Below are 18,498 nucleotides of genomic sequence, written 5' to 3'. Positions count from 1 at the left end.
ATTGATTTCGGTTAGTCACAGTGATATTTGAGCCCCTTTGGGGGCTCGGTCTGGGGAAGTATTTTACAAGAAAGATAATATAACAGAAAATTACTGGAGCTGCACAGGTCTCTGGTGGATTTCTTAGGGGCCTGCGAAGTTTCTGTAGAATCAACAAATGCTTTATTAATCTAAATTTGCGGTTTTGTTCCTGCCTCTCTTCAGACGGCCCGGGCTCGGCGGGAGCGGGGCGGCCGGCGGCGGAGCGCGGCCCGGCCGCGGGGGCTGCGGGAGCCCGGCCCGGCCCCGCCCGGGCCTGCGGCGGCTGATAAGGCGGGGCCGGGGGTCCCCGCGGCGGCGGGGCCGGGCTGGCTGGGAGCGCCTGATAAGGCGGGCGAGGAGCCGGCGGGGCCGCCCGCCCGCCCCGGGGGCCGCGGCTCTGGCAGCGGGAGCGGCGCGGGGCTGCGCGGGGAGATAATGCTGCTGGAGGCAATCACAGCCGCAGAGCAGCCGCGATTCGCCTCGCCAGTAATTGTTTTTTTTGGGGTTTTTTTGTTGTTTTTTTTTTTTTCCTAATTTTCAGACCGAAGTATCCGACCCAAGCACACGCTGCACTAAAAGATAATAAGCACATGCCCTCTTCAGCTTTTTTGGGGGAAATTCAGGCCAACAAAAGGCGCGTTTAAAACTGAGGCCGCATCTGGGATGCTGCGTCCAGTTCTGGGCCCCTCAGTCCCAGAAGGACAGGGAACTGCTGGAGAGAGTCCAGCACAGCCACGAAGATGCTGGAGGGAGTGGAGCATCTCCCGTGTGAGGAAAGGCTGAGGAGCTGGGGCTCTGGAGCTGGAGAAGAGGAGACTGAGGGGTGACTCGTTCATGGGGATCAATATGGAAAGGGGGAGTGTCAGGAGGATGCAGCCAGGCTCTTCTGGGTGACAACCAGTGACAGGACAAGGGGCAATGGGTGCAAACTGGAACACAGGAGGTTCCACTTGAATACGAGAAGAAACTCCTTCCCGGTGAGGGTGCCAGAGCCTGGCCCAGGCTGCCCAGGGAGGTTGTGGAGTCTCCTTCTCTGCAGACATTCCAACCCGCCTGGACACCTTCCTGTGTAACCTCATCTGGGTGTTCCTGCTCCGGCGGGGGGATTGGGCTGGATGAGCTTCCGAGGTCCCTTCCAACCCCTGACACTCTGGGATTCTGTGAAAAGCACCCCTGTTGAAGTTCCAAGCGCTGGGCTCCGAGCTCAGCAGAGTGTGGCTTAAGGATGAGCAAGATCTGGCTCGGCCAGGCCGCCAGGCTCTGAGCTCGCTGGCTGCCGGGGACAAAAAGTCAGTTTTGCCCACAGAGCCGGTGGATAGTAACACCAGAGAAGGGCTGGCCTGGGGACTGCGGTGCACGGCGTACGCGCCTTGGGCGTTTCTGCAGCTCTTCCTCCTCTCCTGGTCCCCAGCACAACCTCATAGCACAAGATACATGTAGAAGAAAGCAGAGATTTGTGCTATTGGTATTTTACATCAGTTACTTTCCAGGTCTATTTTAGCCAGTTTGGTTCTTTTTCACTAGTAACCTGTCAGCCAGAATTTGTTTTTCACTTTTTAAGGGGATTCCCCCAGTATAGCGTTAGTGAGCAGGAGTCGTTTGTGTGCCTTAAGTAAATAAAACCTTCTATACCTTTTAGTCTTTGGTAATTGCATCAGCAAGCACTAAAATCTTATGTCAGCACAGCATGTAGAGTGCAGGATACCTAATAACTAGTAAACCATTTAAAGAAGTCTTCTGCTTGATCAGACGTGGTGCTTAACGTATAGTGCTGTATCCTGCCTCGTAGGTAATTAGTATTGGGGGGAAAAGCCTCCCCTGTGGACCACGACACCATAGACCTAAACTGGCATTTTTTCACGTTTAAGGCTTTTGTTCTTTAGTGGAGGGCATTTCTTTGACCGTTTTAAAAATAATTCTCTAAGAATTAACAGACTGTGTTGAGGATATTGTATATCTCAAACGAACTTTGCAAGCGCTAACAGACACTGTATAGGGTGGCCCGGCAGGCACTGTTGTAGTGCCAGAGGACTAGAAATCAAATGTTGGGTAGCGAAAACCCTAACCTGGGAAAGAAATGTTGATCGGTGATTACCGCAATCCCCTTTTGCTGTGATTTCGTTGGTTCCCGTCCTGGAACAAGTGCCTGTGTGGATGTGCTGGTGAAATGCGTGAGCATTATTAAGGTAAGACACCGTGGTTTATTTATCGCGAAGAGGCTGGGGTTTTCACTGGAGCTCTGTCACATTTTCCCCAGAGCGGCAACAGGAGATTTCTTTGTGCGTGGGCTGAAGTTCATGGGATTTTTCTCGGCTGCTGAAGAGGTGGAGCATTTGCCGGCTGTCTGGGCAGGAGAAGGCTATCCTGAAACCCAAAACATGGCTGTGAACCACAGCTGATATCTTGTCAGACTGACGGGTCTCCTCTGCCGAAAGAGCCGGTGATCTCCCTTGTCGCGACCCTTGGGTATGAAAGGGGCAAGTCAGCTGTGAAGGAAGACAACTTTCTTGAAGGCACCATGTAAAAACTTCGGCCGGACACCAACGCAACCATTGCTCATCAACTTAGGCAGGGGCATGGTTCAGATTAGAGGGTCCTTGTGTGGAAAGAATTTGGTACTTTTTACATTCTCCTTGTAGACTCGAGAGCCTACAGGGTTACTGCTGCTGATCTCTCATCTTTGATATAATTAAACCAACAAATATAATGAGGTCTGGTGTCTTTGGCCACTGTGAGATGACTGACAAGGTGACACTGGCCTTCTTTGCCTTAAGGACAACCGAGAAGCTGCCGCTGGGCAGTCTGATGCTCCTGCTCCTCAGCCCCCGTTTCATCCTCCACCGGCCTTGCCAAGCCTGTTGGCCTCAGAAGTGCTGACAGCACAAGTGCCGAAGCGAAAAGCTCTGCGAGGCCATTTGGGTAGAGAAAAGTGAGTAGAATTCATGCAGATAACGCGCGCCCACCGGCCGCCTGCCCGCGCTCCTGCACGCGAAGGCAAACAGGTTTGAAACGTGGCTCCTGTGCTGAGGGCTGGCGCTGAATTTTGTGGTGTGGGCCGGTGTGTAGGACACCGAGAGCTGGCAGTGGCAGGCAGCAGGAGGAACGGGCCTCGTGAACCAACTCTTGAACTACAAGGGGGCAGGTTTTAACTTAAAACCGAAACAGAAAGTCCCTAGTGTCTGCGCAGCCCCGGGCCGAGCGCGGCGGGGTCGGCAGGTTTTCCTGGGTGCAGGTCCCGCCGCAGCCCCAGCAGAGCCGCGGGACGGTCACGCCGCTGCCCTCGCTCAGGTGGGACCTGTTCTCCCGACCCACGCGTGTTTCCGTGGGGCGGGAGCTGTGGGGAAGGGAGCGTGGGGCACTGAGGACGGGGCCGTGGGTGTGCGGTGGCTGCGGCGGGGAGCGGGCAGGCCCTGCGCACGCAGCTGGTGCAGCGGGGGATGAAGGGGGATTTCTCCCTCCAAACAGGCAGCTGAATGTTAAGATACCTTAAAGCAGAGAGTGGTTCACTGGGAAACAGACTCGTATACTTGTTTTGCCGCATGTTAGCTTTTAAATGGACAGCAGGAGGTAAAAAAAATACACTAGGGGAAAAGCTGGGTGAATTCCTGTAGCAGCGAAGGTGGGAGAGTAGTACCAGGGTAGCAGCTACTTGGGAGGTGGCAGTGGATGGAGGGGAAACATCAGCATGGGAGGGAGCAGAAAAGGGAAGAATGCCGAGGGAAACACCACAAAACTGATTTCTGTCCCTCTGGTAAGAATTGGGACATTTATGAGTGAAGCAACTCCTGCTTTTCCTGCGACATTTCTGTTTCCCTGCTTTGCTCCAGGCCCGTGTGGCCCTGCAGCCCGGCTCTCCTTCCATTCCTGGACCAAACACAAGTGGCACTGCGGCATAGCAGGGGTCTTCAGGTGAATACTCTGAAATTGGGGTTGTTCTTGCCATATAATTTGCAGAGTTTCACTCAAGCCGCATCCAGAACATTACATCTGCCCCAGAGAATAAGGAGGAAATTCGGCAGGTTATTTTAAGTTGGTGCTGTGGAATCATGCAGGGATATATCCAAGTTAAACTCAGAGGGAAACGGCCGGATTGGTCGCAGATTTCATCAGGTTTATAGTTGCATTAGAAATCTCACATGAGCCTTTAAAAATGTTTGAGAATTGAAAAACTTGCAGGTTTGGAGCAAAAATCGTTATGCAAAAAGTATCAATATGAGTATGTATCTCGTATCGGTATGAGAGGGCAGTTTCAGTAAGGCTTCGGTTAATTGATGTTTGAGAAAACATGTGGGACAGAGGGTGAGCATGGTCTTGATATCAGGGAGGCTGATGGATTGTATGCCAGAGAAAAGTTAGAATAACAGGACTAGAGACAGGGGATGCGAGATGGGACAGTAACCAGCAAGAGGAAGATGAGATATCAAAACAGCATGGGGAGGGAAGAAGGGGAAAAGTCTGAGAAAAGGTTGAGTGGGTCCAGAGGCAGCAACTAAGAAGTGAAACACAAAGGCCGAGATCGTTGACTCAGGAGAAGAAATTGCTAAGACAAAATTGGTAACTTCAGCGAAGGATTGTATCTTCCACACTTCAAAAGTCAGAAACTCAGTAGAAGGAAGAAATACATGTAATTTATTTTGTGTTTCTGTGCTTTTGGCCAGGCACTGACTGCTCTGCATCCTTTTCTAACGGCTGCCTCATTCCCTCCCTGAGGCACTGTCACAGCAAGGGATTTGGGAAGCAAATGTCCTGATTCTGGGAAGCAAATGTCCTGATTCTGGGAAGCACGGTGAGGTAGTATCTTCTCTGCCCAGGGATTGACAGGCTTCCAGGAGCTAGTCGGTTAGAGTTGTTTTTCTTGTAAAGTATCCTCAAAAAAAAAAAAAAGTTATTACATTTTCTCCAATATGCCCACAACTTTCTTGTGGTAGCATCAAAATAACTTTGAGGAACAGTTTATATAGAGGTGACCTCCATGCGTCCCTCCCAGACTAAATTATTCTGTGATTGATCCTCCTCACAAAAAATAAATCTGTAGCGGGATGTGAAGTTCGAGTTTTGCTTTTGGGGCAGTTTGAAAGGGCTTAACGAGCAGCACTCTGTTCTAGCCAAGTTAAATGAGAATTAACCAGGCGATTGACTTCCACAGTCAAAATCGGAATTCCACAATCCCAGCAGCCGAGGTGAGTTGAGTTCCCTGGGAAAACAACTCGATTAGCTCAGCAAGACGCCGTTTTCCTGAGTCAGAGGCCACTTTGGGCCTTCCCGGCCTTTGCAGCGGTACCTGTGGGGCAGGAAAAGGCACACGTGCTCCCGGTGACGGCAGCTTGAGCTCATTAGTTTTGATTTTTAGATAGGCTGGCGTTGTCTCAACAGCCTGCTTTCGCATTTATGGCCTTTCCAGAGTGCTTATCTAGGGGAGGAGCGTGCTTGCCGTTTGTGCTTTGCCTTCTTTAGTTACCGGTGACGTTGGGAGCCCGGACAAAGCCAAAGGCTGCTTGGGCAGCCCTGCGCCTACGGTCGGAGATGAAAAGGAAAGACCCAAAGCAGAGGCAGCTCTCCCACGGACATTTTTACCTCTAGCAGTCCTGTTGGGTCATTCCACTGTCTTCTCGAGGTCTTTTGAACAAAGGTATCAAAAATAGCTGAAGTATTAGAAAATTACTCCCTCCCATGAATGAGCATGTAGGTATTTTTCTGATGAGATTTAAAAATTAGTCTTATTTTATACCATCCCTATTAGTTTGCACTCCAATTATTTCCTTCTTGTGAAGTGATCTTGCAGTGTTTTGGCAGATTCCTCCGTGCATTTTGTGGGACAGTCTATGGAAAGGACAGAACATTCGCTCAAGAGCCTTTACTGTATTTCCCTCGCTACAGCTCCCTGCTCAGGGCTGACATTTCAAGAGGCTTTTTGAGTGATCTGGTTGATCCTCTTTTGAACCCATCATGGATTTTCCTTTGTATTTAATTTCCTTCAAAGTTTATTTCTTTCCTTATGCAGCCACCTTTTGCCAAACAAGTAAGGCACTCCAGTTCTTCCTGGGTTTTGCCCCTTTTACCACCTTCCAAAAAGATTGTGGTGGCTATATGGCTGCATCTCAGATTTTCCCCTGAGTGATCTCTGATTTCTTTTCCATCAGTTCATTTAATTGACCATGTTTATTTCCCTGGTCCTCGCGGCTCCCCAAGTGCAGCTCTTCGTCAGAAGCTGGATGTTAAGCATCCTTTTCATGTGTTACCTGGAGACTCTCTTAAGCCATCTCATCTGTTCTTAGCATTTGGGACTAAGCCCAAAAGGGAATCTCTCTCAATCAAAAGGCTATCTGACTGGATAACGGGATACTTTGAGACCTGTAACAAATGTCCCCGTCCCCCCGCTCCCGTGCGTGTCCCACCAGAGCTGCGGTGGCTTTGAAGGCTTTGCTTGGGCAAGGTTCCCACCGCGGATGTTTGCGAGACAGCTAACTGGAACTTGGTACGCGTACCTAGCGTTCGGCTTAGATGTAGCGCCTAGGCACGATGCCCGCTTTGGAAAGCAGCCTCGTAGTCTATATTTGCTTAATTTAGTCCTCAGCTGTCCTCCTGAGAATGGCAGCTCGCTGCGTGTTAGTGTCCAAGAGCAGGAAACGGTGGAGGCAACTTTCGTCAGAAAGTAGATGAAGTAACTTGGCACTTGCTGGAGTCTGAAGGCTAAATTGCCTCTTAAAAGATCATGCTTACTGCTTGTCTAAGGAGTTTCCAAGCTGTAAATAGGATAGGAAGAAGGATGCCTTTGTGTCCTGTGTTCCCCTCTTCTAGATGTTGTCTTGGTGATATCAGCTGCCTTCTCCAGCCTATAAAATCGTCTGAATGCTTTTCATGCTCTAGTTTGGCATACAGCATAAATCCAAGCAAACTGACCTGAGACAGGAATATATTTTCCTTTTCAGCATCTTCTGCCCACCACTAGCATCTATATTAGCAAACACAATTTCTTGGGAACATCCTGGAGCTTTTCTTCTCCAAAATCTTTTAAAAAGTGACAAAGCACTACTATTTCCTAGAAAGTTTGGTCAGCTTCTTGCACATAATATTTTAAATCATTGTCCTATTATTTCCTTACGCCAGTTATTTTTATACTATCTTTTAAAAATAAACATAAGTCGAGAGTAGTTAGGGAGAAACATGCTGCATTTGAAACATAAATAGAAGGAAGTAAAGGCTACGATGTGTCACTCCAGTCAGTGGTCAGATATCCAAATCTTAATCTTGACAGCTGAGTTAAATAAAAAGAGATCCTTTCGAATAACTTAACATTTCCTTAATGATTCATGAAAGGTAAAGTTGAACGTTTGACTTCATCGCAATAGCACAGCTAGTTTAATTTTTTATTATTTTTAAACCTGCAAGCCAGCATGCTGGAGTAAGTTATTTGCAGTGCATTTTTAAAGTCCATATTGAAATATTAGCCATAACTCTCTGCTCCGTATAAAAAGGGGGGGGTATGCTTGAAGTTTAATCATGCCTCTACTTAGGCTCAGTCCCAGAGCAATCTTTTTTTCTGCTACTGAGCTCAAACAGCCAGTGGGCAGGTTTGATCTGCTGCCCCACGGAGCAGTGCCCATGTGAACGTGAAGTTTTCCCGACCCGGGAGGGCTGCAAATAAAGAGTAGCCTCAGGTAGGCAGCGGCTCCTTCCCACAGCAGCTCCCGGGGCGCTGCCTGGAGCAGCCCTGCTCCAATTGTTCCAGGCGATTGCCATAGACCATCTCTACCCCTGCCCCTCTTACCCCTCCTTCCCTCTCCTCCTCCTGCCATAAGGGAGGAGTTCTGGAGTCCAGGAGTCCTATTTGACTTTAAAAAAATGAAAAAAAAAAGCAATAAAAAGCAGAGCAGTTTGTAGGGAACTGGCACAGACTGTGGAAACAGGAGCCACAGCAAGACAAAACCCAGTGGCCTTCAAAACTTTTTTCCCTTCTTTCTCACCACATGACTTGGAGGATGTGGCCAGTAATTAAAGGACCCCCTAGCTCCTCATTTTCTGTGCCTGCTCCTTTGATCTGGTTTGTGTCGGGGAGCTATTTTCATTGTTCCTGTCTTTTCTTTTATTCTCACCCAGCCCCTTTGATGTGAGCAATGACGATCTTTAATTCCAAAATAGGAGATGGGCAGGATAGCAGTACTGGCCTTACATAATGCATCTTTCACATCTTATTTTTAAACTTGAGCATAATAGGTGCAAGTCAGAGCCTGGGGAGCATTAACCCTTTCCCCGCAGGGGAAATGCCAAGGAGGCGAAGAGCCTATCAGTTTTGGTAACGCCAGTCAGGTTAATCTTCTGTAGATGCCTACAGATGCATTTGTGAAAAAGATTATTATTATTATTATTTTTTCTGCAAATATGATGGATCTCTAAACATAATCTGGAGGGAGTTTGTCCTAATTGTTCCCATGTGGGAAAAATGTGCTGAGAAAGAACAGTAAAGCTAATGCAGTTATTCTGACTGGCTTCACTTGGCAGCACAGTGGGAGTGAAGCATCCTGTTTATTAGTGTATGTTAATAAACTATAAGGGACAAGCCGCGGGTGGCGGTTTATAAACTGTTAGCTCAGGTAGGGTAGATGACAATACGGAGGTTATTAGTAACATTAGCAGGAGAGAAGGGCTGGAGGTTCTTATTGTTGTTTTGGAATCCCAGAAGGCCGTTATGTCTCTGTGGGCTGCGCCTTTGTGGCGGGACCTGCAGACAGCAGCTGCGCTCAGCCCCGCGGAGCCAGGGGGGTGGCACTGGAGCCAGGGGGTGGCACTGGAGCCAGGGGGGTGGCGCCGGAGCCAGGGGGTGGCACTGGAGCCAGAGGGTGACATCAGGGCCAGGGGGTGGCACCGGAGCCAGTGGGGTCGCACCGGAGCCAGGGGGTGGCACTGGAGCCAGAGGGTGACATCAGAGCCAGGGGGTGGCACTGGAGCCAGGGGGGTAGTTTTTGGGGTGGCACACGTGGCACCCCTGTGCCATATCTTCTGGGGTGGCACATGTGTCACCCCTGTGCCAGGCTGTCTTGGGCAGCACACGTAACACCCCCCTGTGCCATATTTTTTGGTGAGGCACATGCAGCACCCCTACGCCATGGTTATTGGGATGACACATGTGGCACCCCTGTGCCATGGTTTTTGGGGTGGCACATGTGTCACCCCTGTGCCAGGCTGTCTGGGGTAGCCCTCGTGGCACCCCTGTTATGTTTTTTGAGGTAGCACATGTGGCACCCCTGTGCCATGGTTTTCGGGGTGGCACATGTGGCACCCCTAGGCTAGGCTGTCTGGGGTGGCCCCCATGGCACCCCCTTGCCATGGTTTTGGTGGCGACACACGTGTCACCCCAGTGCCATGGTTTTTGGAGTGGCACACGTGGCACTCCTGTGCCAGGCTGTCTGGGGTAGCACATGTAGAATCCCTGTGCCATTTTTTTGGAGTGGCACGTGTCACCCCGTGTCAGACTGTCTGAGGTGGCCCCCGTGGCACCCCTGTGCCACGGTTTTCAGGGTGCCACATGCAGCACCCCTGTGCCGTGTTTTTTGGGGCGACACCCCTGTGCCATGGTTTTTGGGGTGACACCTCTGTGCCATGTTTTTTGGGGTGGCACCCCTGCGCCATGGTTTTTGGGGCGGCAGCCCTGCGCCATGGTTTTTGGGGTGGCACCCCAGTGCCATGGTTTTTGGGGTGACGTATGTGGCACTCCTGTGCCAGGCTGTCCAGGGTAGCATATGTTGTCACCCCTGTGCCATGGATTTTGTGGGGACATGTGGTACCCCTGCACCAGGCTGTCCGGGGTGGCCGCTGGCGCTGCAGGGCCTTGCCCTGGGGGGTTCAGCCCAGGGGGTTCAGCCCGTGAGGTTCATCCCGGGGGGTTCATCCTGGGGTTCAGCCCGTTGGCGCCGCTGCGCGGTCCCATCTGCCGCGGCCGCTCCCCCCGGGGCCGGTGACAATGGCAGCGCTGCCGGCTGCGGCCTCTCCAGCGGCCGGGGCCATGAGTGGGGTCGGGCCTGGCTGCACGTTCCCTCGGGAAACAGCCCGGGAATTGCAAATGGGGAGCCCAAAACCGTCGGGCTGCGGGACTGGAGGCACCCGCACCCACTGTAACGCTTAATGCCGTGGAGGGGGGCTCAGCTTTCCCCAGCGCTTTTTATCCTTAGCAGGATTTGTGACTATTTGGAAATGCAGAAAATGAGAGGCCTGCTGCTCAGCCACTTCAGTGTTATTGTTAGAACATTTTGTCCCTATTTTCCATGTTCAGAAGCAGACCTAAAGGGGCACAAATTAAAGAAAAAAAAAAAAAGAAAAAAGCCCCAACATTGTGCCTGTTTGCCTGGGAGAATTAACTTGAGGCAAAATACAACCAATTGTCAATAAGAAATAACAAAGAAACAGTAAGGATTGCAAAGGTTAAGTGCGGTAATGGACAGAGGATAATATACAGGTCAATGTGTCTGATTATGTTTTTGTTTAATGCCCGCCTTTTTATTTTCATTCACAAAATAGATATGCATACGCATCCCAGTGTCCGAAACTATTTTAGATGGTGGATTTATACCCTCCTGACACCAGCTCTTTTAGGGACATAAAATGTGTGTTATGCTTGTGTAGTTCTTAAAATAACAGCTGTTTATTAGATAACTTTGAGGGAGATTCTTATTATATGTTATGGTCGTGCATCAGTAAAGTACTTGAGCAGATGCCGGACGGCAGCACGTGACAGGACACGTAGACTTTCCAGCCTGCGCTTGCTTAAACCTGGGCACATGCTTAAATACTTTGCTGAACAGAGGCCAAGACCAGATGTAGTGAATACCTATAATTAACTTTGCTAAATGGCTTACAATATGCCACTTGTTTCCATGTGCTTTTAAATTTCCCACTTGATTATGATTTGGGCTGAACTTCTGTGTGTTTGTCCTTGTCTGCAGGTCTCGTTTTTTCTTTTTAACTCAATTGGTTCCCTCAATCTATTTCTGAGTTAGGAGTGAAGGAGGAAAAATTCTCTTCCAGTACAGTTCATCTTTAATACCAGCGGTTTTGTAGCTGTGGTGCTCCAAGCAAATAAAGGAAGGAAAGGTTGTAGAGAGAAATAATATTTACTGGAGCAGCTTCTAGAGTTGGAAAAAGTAGACACACTTCTAAGATCTGGCAAAACCTGTAATCTTGTCCACTTTTTCCAGCTATATCAGCTAATCTAATAATAAAAGCTTATAAGGCAATGTCATTTCTTTTTTTAGGCAGAGCAAAACAAACATTGAGATTGGAAAGGGCAAAGTTGGCACAAATACATTCCTCGATGAGGACTAGAGCCTTTCCTTGAGTCGGAAAGAACAGGAAAAAAATGGCTTTTTCTAAAACAAGCCTATTTTAAGGGCTCGAGCACGCCCAGATAGGCTCTGGTTGGGTTTGGGCAGGCTAATGAAACCTCTTTTTTGTGATTTCAGCGCACATACTCCCTGCCGGCGTGATTGGCAGCTGGGTAGCAGACCTCTGCAGCTGTGACAATTTGCCTGAGGGAGACTGTAAGTGTCTCATTGAAACCCGCATTGTAAAATCCTCCAAAATGCCTCCCGTAATATTAGGCACAGGAGAAAAACACAGGTGTGAAAAACTTTCACAGATCCCACGAGTTCCACGTCTCTTGGCAGCTTGGGTGGATTCGGCGTTACGATATAAATTTTAAACTTTGCGTTTTACGAAGACGAAGTCGCTGCGTCGCGAGGAGAAGCGGCTCAAAGCGGTGCTCGCCGTGGCCAGGACGGGGAGGGCTGGTTCTCTACCTGCTGTGCCGGGGGCAGATCCCGGTGCGGGGGACACCGGTGTCCCCAATGTGGTGGCATTTCACAGGCACTGCCGTGTTGCAGGAGCTCGGGTTTTCCGAGCGAAGGTGCGGTCTCGTACTGCCCAAAAATGAGCGCTCGGTGATGGATTCTGCTGCCGCTGAAGGAGGGATTTGAAACCCTAAGTGATGTCTCGATGAAGTCAACCTTCCTGTATGTACGTAAGGTTTTATCCTTCTCTCTTGCGCTGGTTAAGAAGCTGAACGCGCTGCGCGTTAACACGGAGCATCGCCAGCGTTCCTGGGAGACGAATCCCAGCTTCTCCATAACCTGGTCCTGTTGCTGGTGGTGTTTGTTCCTGAACTATATCTTACAGCAACTTCGCTTCTTCCATTGGCCATAAATGAATTTCGATGTGACTGCAGCCTGATCTGGCACGTGGACTCTCTCAGGAGGGTCAAAACAATATTCGGGAATTAAAGTTCTGAAGAAACGCAGCTAAACTTAGATTTAAGTAACGTGCCTGATTTGGGCGAGCTGTGGGTATGCTGATACATGGAAGTTTCCCTGCAAGCCGGCCAGGCTTTATTTCTTGCTTAAAGGGAGGAGATTTAAGTTGGAACATTTGATCTGCTTGCTTGAATTGTTTTTGATTAGTGACTGAGTGCAAGGTTAAGCTTTAATAACATATCCGTTGTAATAAAATCATGTTGGTGAGTGATACATGTGGCTAAAAAGATTTAGATACGCTAGTCTGTTAAACAAATATAATTTCAAAATGCTCTGGAAATAAACACACAAAATAAGAACCAAAAGCAAATCTGGGGATTTTTTTAACTCTTTCTGGGGCTGAGGTTTTTGTGACGGGATTGACTTGTTCTGGCCAGCTGGGTTAACAAGGCAACAAAGCTGAAGCCTTGGTAAAAGAGAAGGTGTTTTGAATTTAGTAGCGAGAAGTGTTAATGCATCACTGAGTTTCTGTGGCGGTGGACTAGTGGCAGATCCAGTGACTAGTTAAAGCTGAAAATAGGTGTTATTGGGCCTTGTCAAACCTCAAGTTAAAATGACATTCAGAAGTTTCATGAGAGACGTTTGCCACTCTTTACCTTCTGTCCTGAACTACAAACTTGGGTCAGTTCAAGACAGATCGATGAGTTGCTGTGATGTGTAGATTTTGTGAGTTGATAGGGGCAGCAAGGCTGAGGTTTAGTTTCAGGTTTTTATCAGAGTTTTCTGCTTTCAGTGCTTTCCGCAGGCTGTCCTAAGAGCCACAAAACTTGTGCTGCTGCATAGCGGTTTAATGTGCTGTAAACTACACGAGAGGGCTCCGTTTCATGGATGTGTAAAGCTGTTGTATAAATCTTTTTAGTGGTGTCAGCTGAGGAGTTGAACTCAAAGTTCAGTTGAGCGTTAGAGGTATCAGGTGGAAGCTCAACTCGAAATACTCGCTCCTCGAGGCCGTTTCATTTCACAGCAACATTTTAAACAAACTTTGCAAAGCAGGTCAGTATTACATTTCTTATGTCATGGATGGGGAAACCGAGGCACAAAGCTATTGAGTTCCGTCCCGTTCTGATGCACTCGGGAGAGCATTAGCAGAACGTGGAGCCTCCATATAGTGCTGCTGGGTGTTACTGACTTGTTGAGGGAGGTCTGGATTTTGTCTCCTCAGTGAGGAAAGGAACGGATTGAAATGGCGAAGCTCGGGACAGCCATTGGCTTCTTTTTTATGGCACCGAATGTGTTGTCGCATTCCTCTGCTACCAAACAAATAAATGAAACTGTAAGGGAAATGGTAGTTTTGAAAACTCTTCCAACAGCGATTGGCCAACAGAGCCGCGGTCCGAGCTGGTTTCTGTTGCGATTTGCGGAGGGGACCCGCGGCGTGTGGGTCTCCCAGTGTTGCTCCTGGGGCCGTTTTGCTGCCACCGTCGCTCCCCTCTCCGGGAACTGGCTGCGAATGATCGTCCCTGGGCTGAGCTCTGCAAATGCGTCGCTCTGGTTGTGTTTGGCTTGGTCCTCTGCTCATTTATCCCAGTTGTATTCGGTGTATTTCCATTGGCTTAACTCAGTGGCAGTATTCCCAATTTACTTGGGTATAAGTAAGAGCGTCGGGTTCATTACTTCTAACAGTTTAATTCTCCTGATTTATTTCTGTTGTTCAGTCACACAAATGCCGAGGTTAATTTGCTCTCAAACACTTGATTTCCTAGGACATAAAAGTGACTCCATATTTAAAGAGCAAAATAGAGAATGGTTTTATTCTGCAAAGTGGTTTAGGTTGTGGGTAAGCCGTTGGGTTAATATCTGAGAATGGAGAGAATTAATTTTGCCCTCACTCTTGGATCTTTTGGATTCCTCAGCCGTGGGTCGGGAGCTGATATGGGGTGACACGGACTTGGCCCAAAGGGGTTGCAGTGCCTTTAATAACAAGTGGTTATAACAGAGAACTTCTCACAGCAGAGGAGAACGCAGATATATACCGTACTTTACAAATGTCTCCACAGTGTGCATTAGTCAGTGAGTTAAACAAGCATCAACATTAAAACAGACATTATCCCCTGCAGTGTATTTTCTTAGTTCTTTGTCCATTACAGCTCTCGAATGATGAGATTCCTAGTCCTTCCCGTTGGAAACAGCTCTTTTTTAACATTTATTGCAGATGTCTTCCTGGTGCCTAGCATAAAATTTTGTTTTCTGATCTCCTGCCCTTCCCGACGTGGTCGGTGGAACGCGTTGAGGGTGTTCAGCGCACACGAACCCCTTGAAAGCAGGTCTGCACCCTCTTGAGCTGTTCTTTACAAAGATACATATAATTGGACCTTTTCACCTTTCCTCATAAATCAGTCCATCCAGCCCATTAATCATTTCTGTTGCCCCGTTCTGAATTCTCCCCAATTTGTCGCTGTCTTGTGGCTGGGGACAGGTCGGTGACCCTGCGTGGAGCTTCAGTACCAGCCCGCTGCACCCGGGACAGGAGTGATTTATTTTGTCCCTTTTTCCCTTTGCTTCATTCCCCGTCAGAATGGATCTTCTGCCCACTCTGCATAATCACTTCTTTAAAACATTTATGGAGATAATTTGCGGCGTCCCAGGCCCTCTGTCATTCTCTGATGTCCAGTTAGCAGAGGCTGAAAAGGAAAAGGATTGAATGTGACACCCTTTGCCTCCTTCCCTTCCTTCCCCTGTTCCCCACCCCAAAATAAACAGCACAACTCTTGGTTTGGCGCATACGGTCGTACTGAATGCGAGCAAAGAGGTGGCATTTCAGTGGAAAATAGACGCTGAAAATATAATTGCCTAATTGAGAATCCTAAGTAGTGCAGGCAGCAGGGGCAGCCCTGGCTGGAAGGAACCAGAGGGTCACTAATTCACACTGCCAACATCCTAATTAGCTGTGCAAATGTAATGTTTATATTGTTGAGGATGGATTACAATATCCATTGTAGAACGGAAAGAAATAAATGAATTGTGTCAGTGGAGCTGTGTAGAAAACACTCCTGCCGCCCCATTAAACCATGAGAAGTAGCTTAGCTACTAAAAAAAGTTTGTTTTCAGGCTGATGCGCAAGTCTAATTGGGTTTCCAAAGAAAGGAACATGTTTTAATTATTAATTAGAAATCAGAGGAGTAAAGGAGTGGAAATCTGCTTCAGCTGGAGGTTTTGCTCAATGCTGGATTTCTCCTTAATAAGCTGAAACATTCCAGGCCTGCCTTCGTTAGCGGTTGGGTGCAGTGGCTTTACTCGGGGGGTAGACATCTTAATGCTCGTGTAATTATCATGTAATTATTTTGTAATGTGGGATCAAAATTTTGCATAGATGGCATTCTTTCACTGAACTTGAAAAATAATAATAATAAAAAAAAGTTGTGTTCATTAATGCAGTGATTCAGTCATTTTGGTTCGAGAAGCAGGGTTCCCTCACCCCCCTGCCTCTCTCTTTAACACGCAAATATTTTGAAACAGTTGTAGAGATGGTGACTTGAAGATAAATAGAATTATTGAACTCCGAGTTTGTTGAATATTTATCAGATTTCTTGTTGGTAATACTGCCTTTCAACAGAAGTGTCAAGTGGGTTGCAATTATCATCAAAGCTGATAGGTACAAATAAGTGATGATCACGTCTGCTAACACAGGGCGTGCAGGTTCGTAAAGGGGTTTTTTGGTGGAAGTGGCTTTCTCTCTGTGAGTTTTCCTCGCTGTTGCCATTGAACTTCTGCAGTCAAAGTTGCTAGAGACTGATAGACTTTGTCAGAAGATGTTAAGTGGATTATGGCCTGTCATAGTAAATATTCCTGCCGGAGTGGCAGGGTTTGTTCTCCTGAGCAGACGGTGTGGAGCTGCCTCTTTGGGCTTGTGCTTTCTGCTGCCTAGAAATGTGCTGGAGCAGAGCTCACCCTGTTTGCAGCTGCAGACAGCTTGTCTGCGCAGATGAAAACCTTACCGGAGCTCGTACTTCTGGAAATCACCGGCAGCCTGGATCCGAGCCGAATCACAGGTTAAACCCGAGAAATTATAGAACACGCCGAGAGCTGCTGGCTCTCGAGTCACCAGATGTTTGTGGCTGCGTGTGTGTCGGAGCTGCCCGTGGAACGCCGCGTTCAGCGGGGAGAGGGGACGGCCAAGAGGAGCCTGTGGCTCCATACGGCTCCCGCAGCACAGCGGTAGATCCTGGTGCTGGTGGGGTGCGACTGTGAAGAAGAACAGAGCTGGCTCTTGATGTTGCTGTTTCATGGTAAAAAAACCCCGCGGATGGGCTGGGGAGGATGCGGCTGATGGGAAATGGATGGTTTCCTTCGGGTTGTGGCTCGCGTTAGCTCGTAGGTGCGCAGTTATGATAGACAAAACGTCCGACTTCACAGAGCAACTGTTAAGAAAATTTCCAGTGGCCTTTTATTTCATGTGTCTACTGGAACTATTACATTTGGAAATGTTTGGTTTGGATTCACAAAAGTAAAATATCCTTACTGTGGGCCATTGGGCACCCGTTTCTGCCCATAAGACTCAATATATCCTTTTCCGTGACCCTGTTTTAAGAAGTCCAAGGGAAAATACAGTTTCTTAGCTTTCCTTTATCAAATACCAGCAGTGTACTGTCCTACCCCTTCTCTGTAGTTTATTGCCATGCTACTTGGTCATGAAGGATTTGACAAAGATAGATATCAATATCAAGAAGAGATACAGTGATTTGTGCTGCTCTTAAAAGCTAATTCTGCTGCTGTGGATGGCGAGGTGCCCTGGTCCCCCCTCCCAACTTACCAGCAAAGTGTTCCCTGTTATCGAAAGGGAAACCACCTTCATGACTTGTATTCTCCCAGCAGAAGTCAGGTTAAGCTTCGTACTGTAACGGAAGTAACATGTAGTTAAGAATAACAAGCAACTTTGATGAAAAAATCAAAAGAAAACCTTCACTTTCAAGGGGCCCTGTGGTGGTAAAAGTATTCCCCAGTTGAACCGTACGGACGGGTGGAATGTGGGATCTCCTACACGTACTTGTGTTGGGAAGAGGCCGGAATAATTTGTGACGTGACATACTATTGCCGTGTTTCCTTTTGATCAGGCCAGACATCCACGAGGCTCCGTCACATCCTCGTAGGAGAATGAACGTGGGTCTCTGCAAACTAATATCTTCCGCTCAGAGTTCAAAAGCAAGTGGGTCCTTGATTGAAAAAAGGTCGACTTCTACCAGACGTGTGTGTTGCCTTGGTCAGATGACAGAGTCGATGATCCTTTCTCCTCCCTTGGTGGAAGCTGGAAATAGTTACAAAACCATTTTGAAGGATGTTTTGCAGCCGGTCTGGCAAATGCTTCATGTCAAAACATTCATCTTTTCCCTCCATGGGCAAAGAAAGAGCTCAACTCACTTGGCTGTTCGTTGGGCACACGGAGAAGGCTTAGCATGCCATCTGGACTTCTGTTTTGACCTGAAGAGTTGAATTAGTCCTTGATTTTATGAAGGCCGCTTTATCTTTTGTGAAAAAGGAAGCGCAGACAAAGTCATAGATAGATAGAGATGCATAAGAAATCATGGATAGTCTTGAATTTTCAGCAGCTTCGTGGAGGCCTTTCAACAGGGTTTTAGGCTAAGATTAATACAAGAATACATGCTGATATATGAGAAAGGGACATCTCAAGGCCTCGTGTGTGAGTGTGTCAGTCCATGTGATGGGACCACTGACAATTTGGCTTCTCCAAATGTCTTGAATATACGTTTTCCTGCTGTGCATCCTGGCACAGCTTTGCAGAAGGGCAGGTCTTCAACAGACCATCGGAAAGGCTTCAGATCGCTGGATGCTCTGTGCACCACGGCTACCGCTGCTCTCGTGTGTCTCAACAGCTGGAGCTTCAGCACACACAGAAACCCATCTTTGGATCAGGCTGGGCAGTGTTCCACGTGGTACATTTGCTGAGGAACTGTTTTTCTTTCTAAGCTACGTGTGGACAACTCCCTTTTTCTGTGAAGAAGCCGTCTCAGTCACCCCTTGCAGCGCTGAACCCCAAGGCAGCCAAGATAAGGTACATCTCTAACTGGTGTGCAGGCAGCTGGGATCTTGAGAGCTTCATGGTGGTACCCAGAGCATCCCATCTGGGTGCATAGCTCACGGGTCCTTGCGTTTCACATTGCCACGAGAAGTGGTTTTAATAGAATGCATACCCTCATGGAAGCAATAAATTCAGGTCCACAAA

The 18,498-nt window shown here is 48.2% G+C and overlaps 1 protein-coding gene across 4 annotated transcripts in view; it reads left to right on the top strand.

Moving 5' to 3' along the window:
* ZNF423 (zinc finger protein 423) overlaps positions 1–18,498 on the top strand; it is a 226,169-nt gene that overhangs the window by 96,982 nt on the left and 110,689 nt on the right. The window contains exon 1 of one of the 4 annotated variants that reach the window (XM_065641164.1): positions 11,481–11,552. The exons of the other annotated variants lie outside the window; for them this stretch is intronic. The gene's annotated coding sequence lies outside the window, so the exon portion shown is untranslated. Of the gene's footprint in view, positions 1–11,480; positions 11,553–18,498 lie in introns of those variants that run through there. 4 annotated transcript variants of the gene reach the window in all.

This window comes from Caloenas nicobarica, chromosome 9 (assembly GCF_036013445.1).
Source record: "Caloenas nicobarica isolate bCalNic1 chromosome 9, bCalNic1.hap1, whole genome shotgun sequence".
In the NCBI taxonomy this organism is placed as follows: Eukaryota; Metazoa; Chordata; class Aves; order Columbiformes; family Columbidae; genus Caloenas; species Caloenas nicobarica.
The sequence above is the reverse complement of the archived record's forward strand: the minus strand, read 5'-3'. Positions and strand labels throughout refer to the sequence as shown.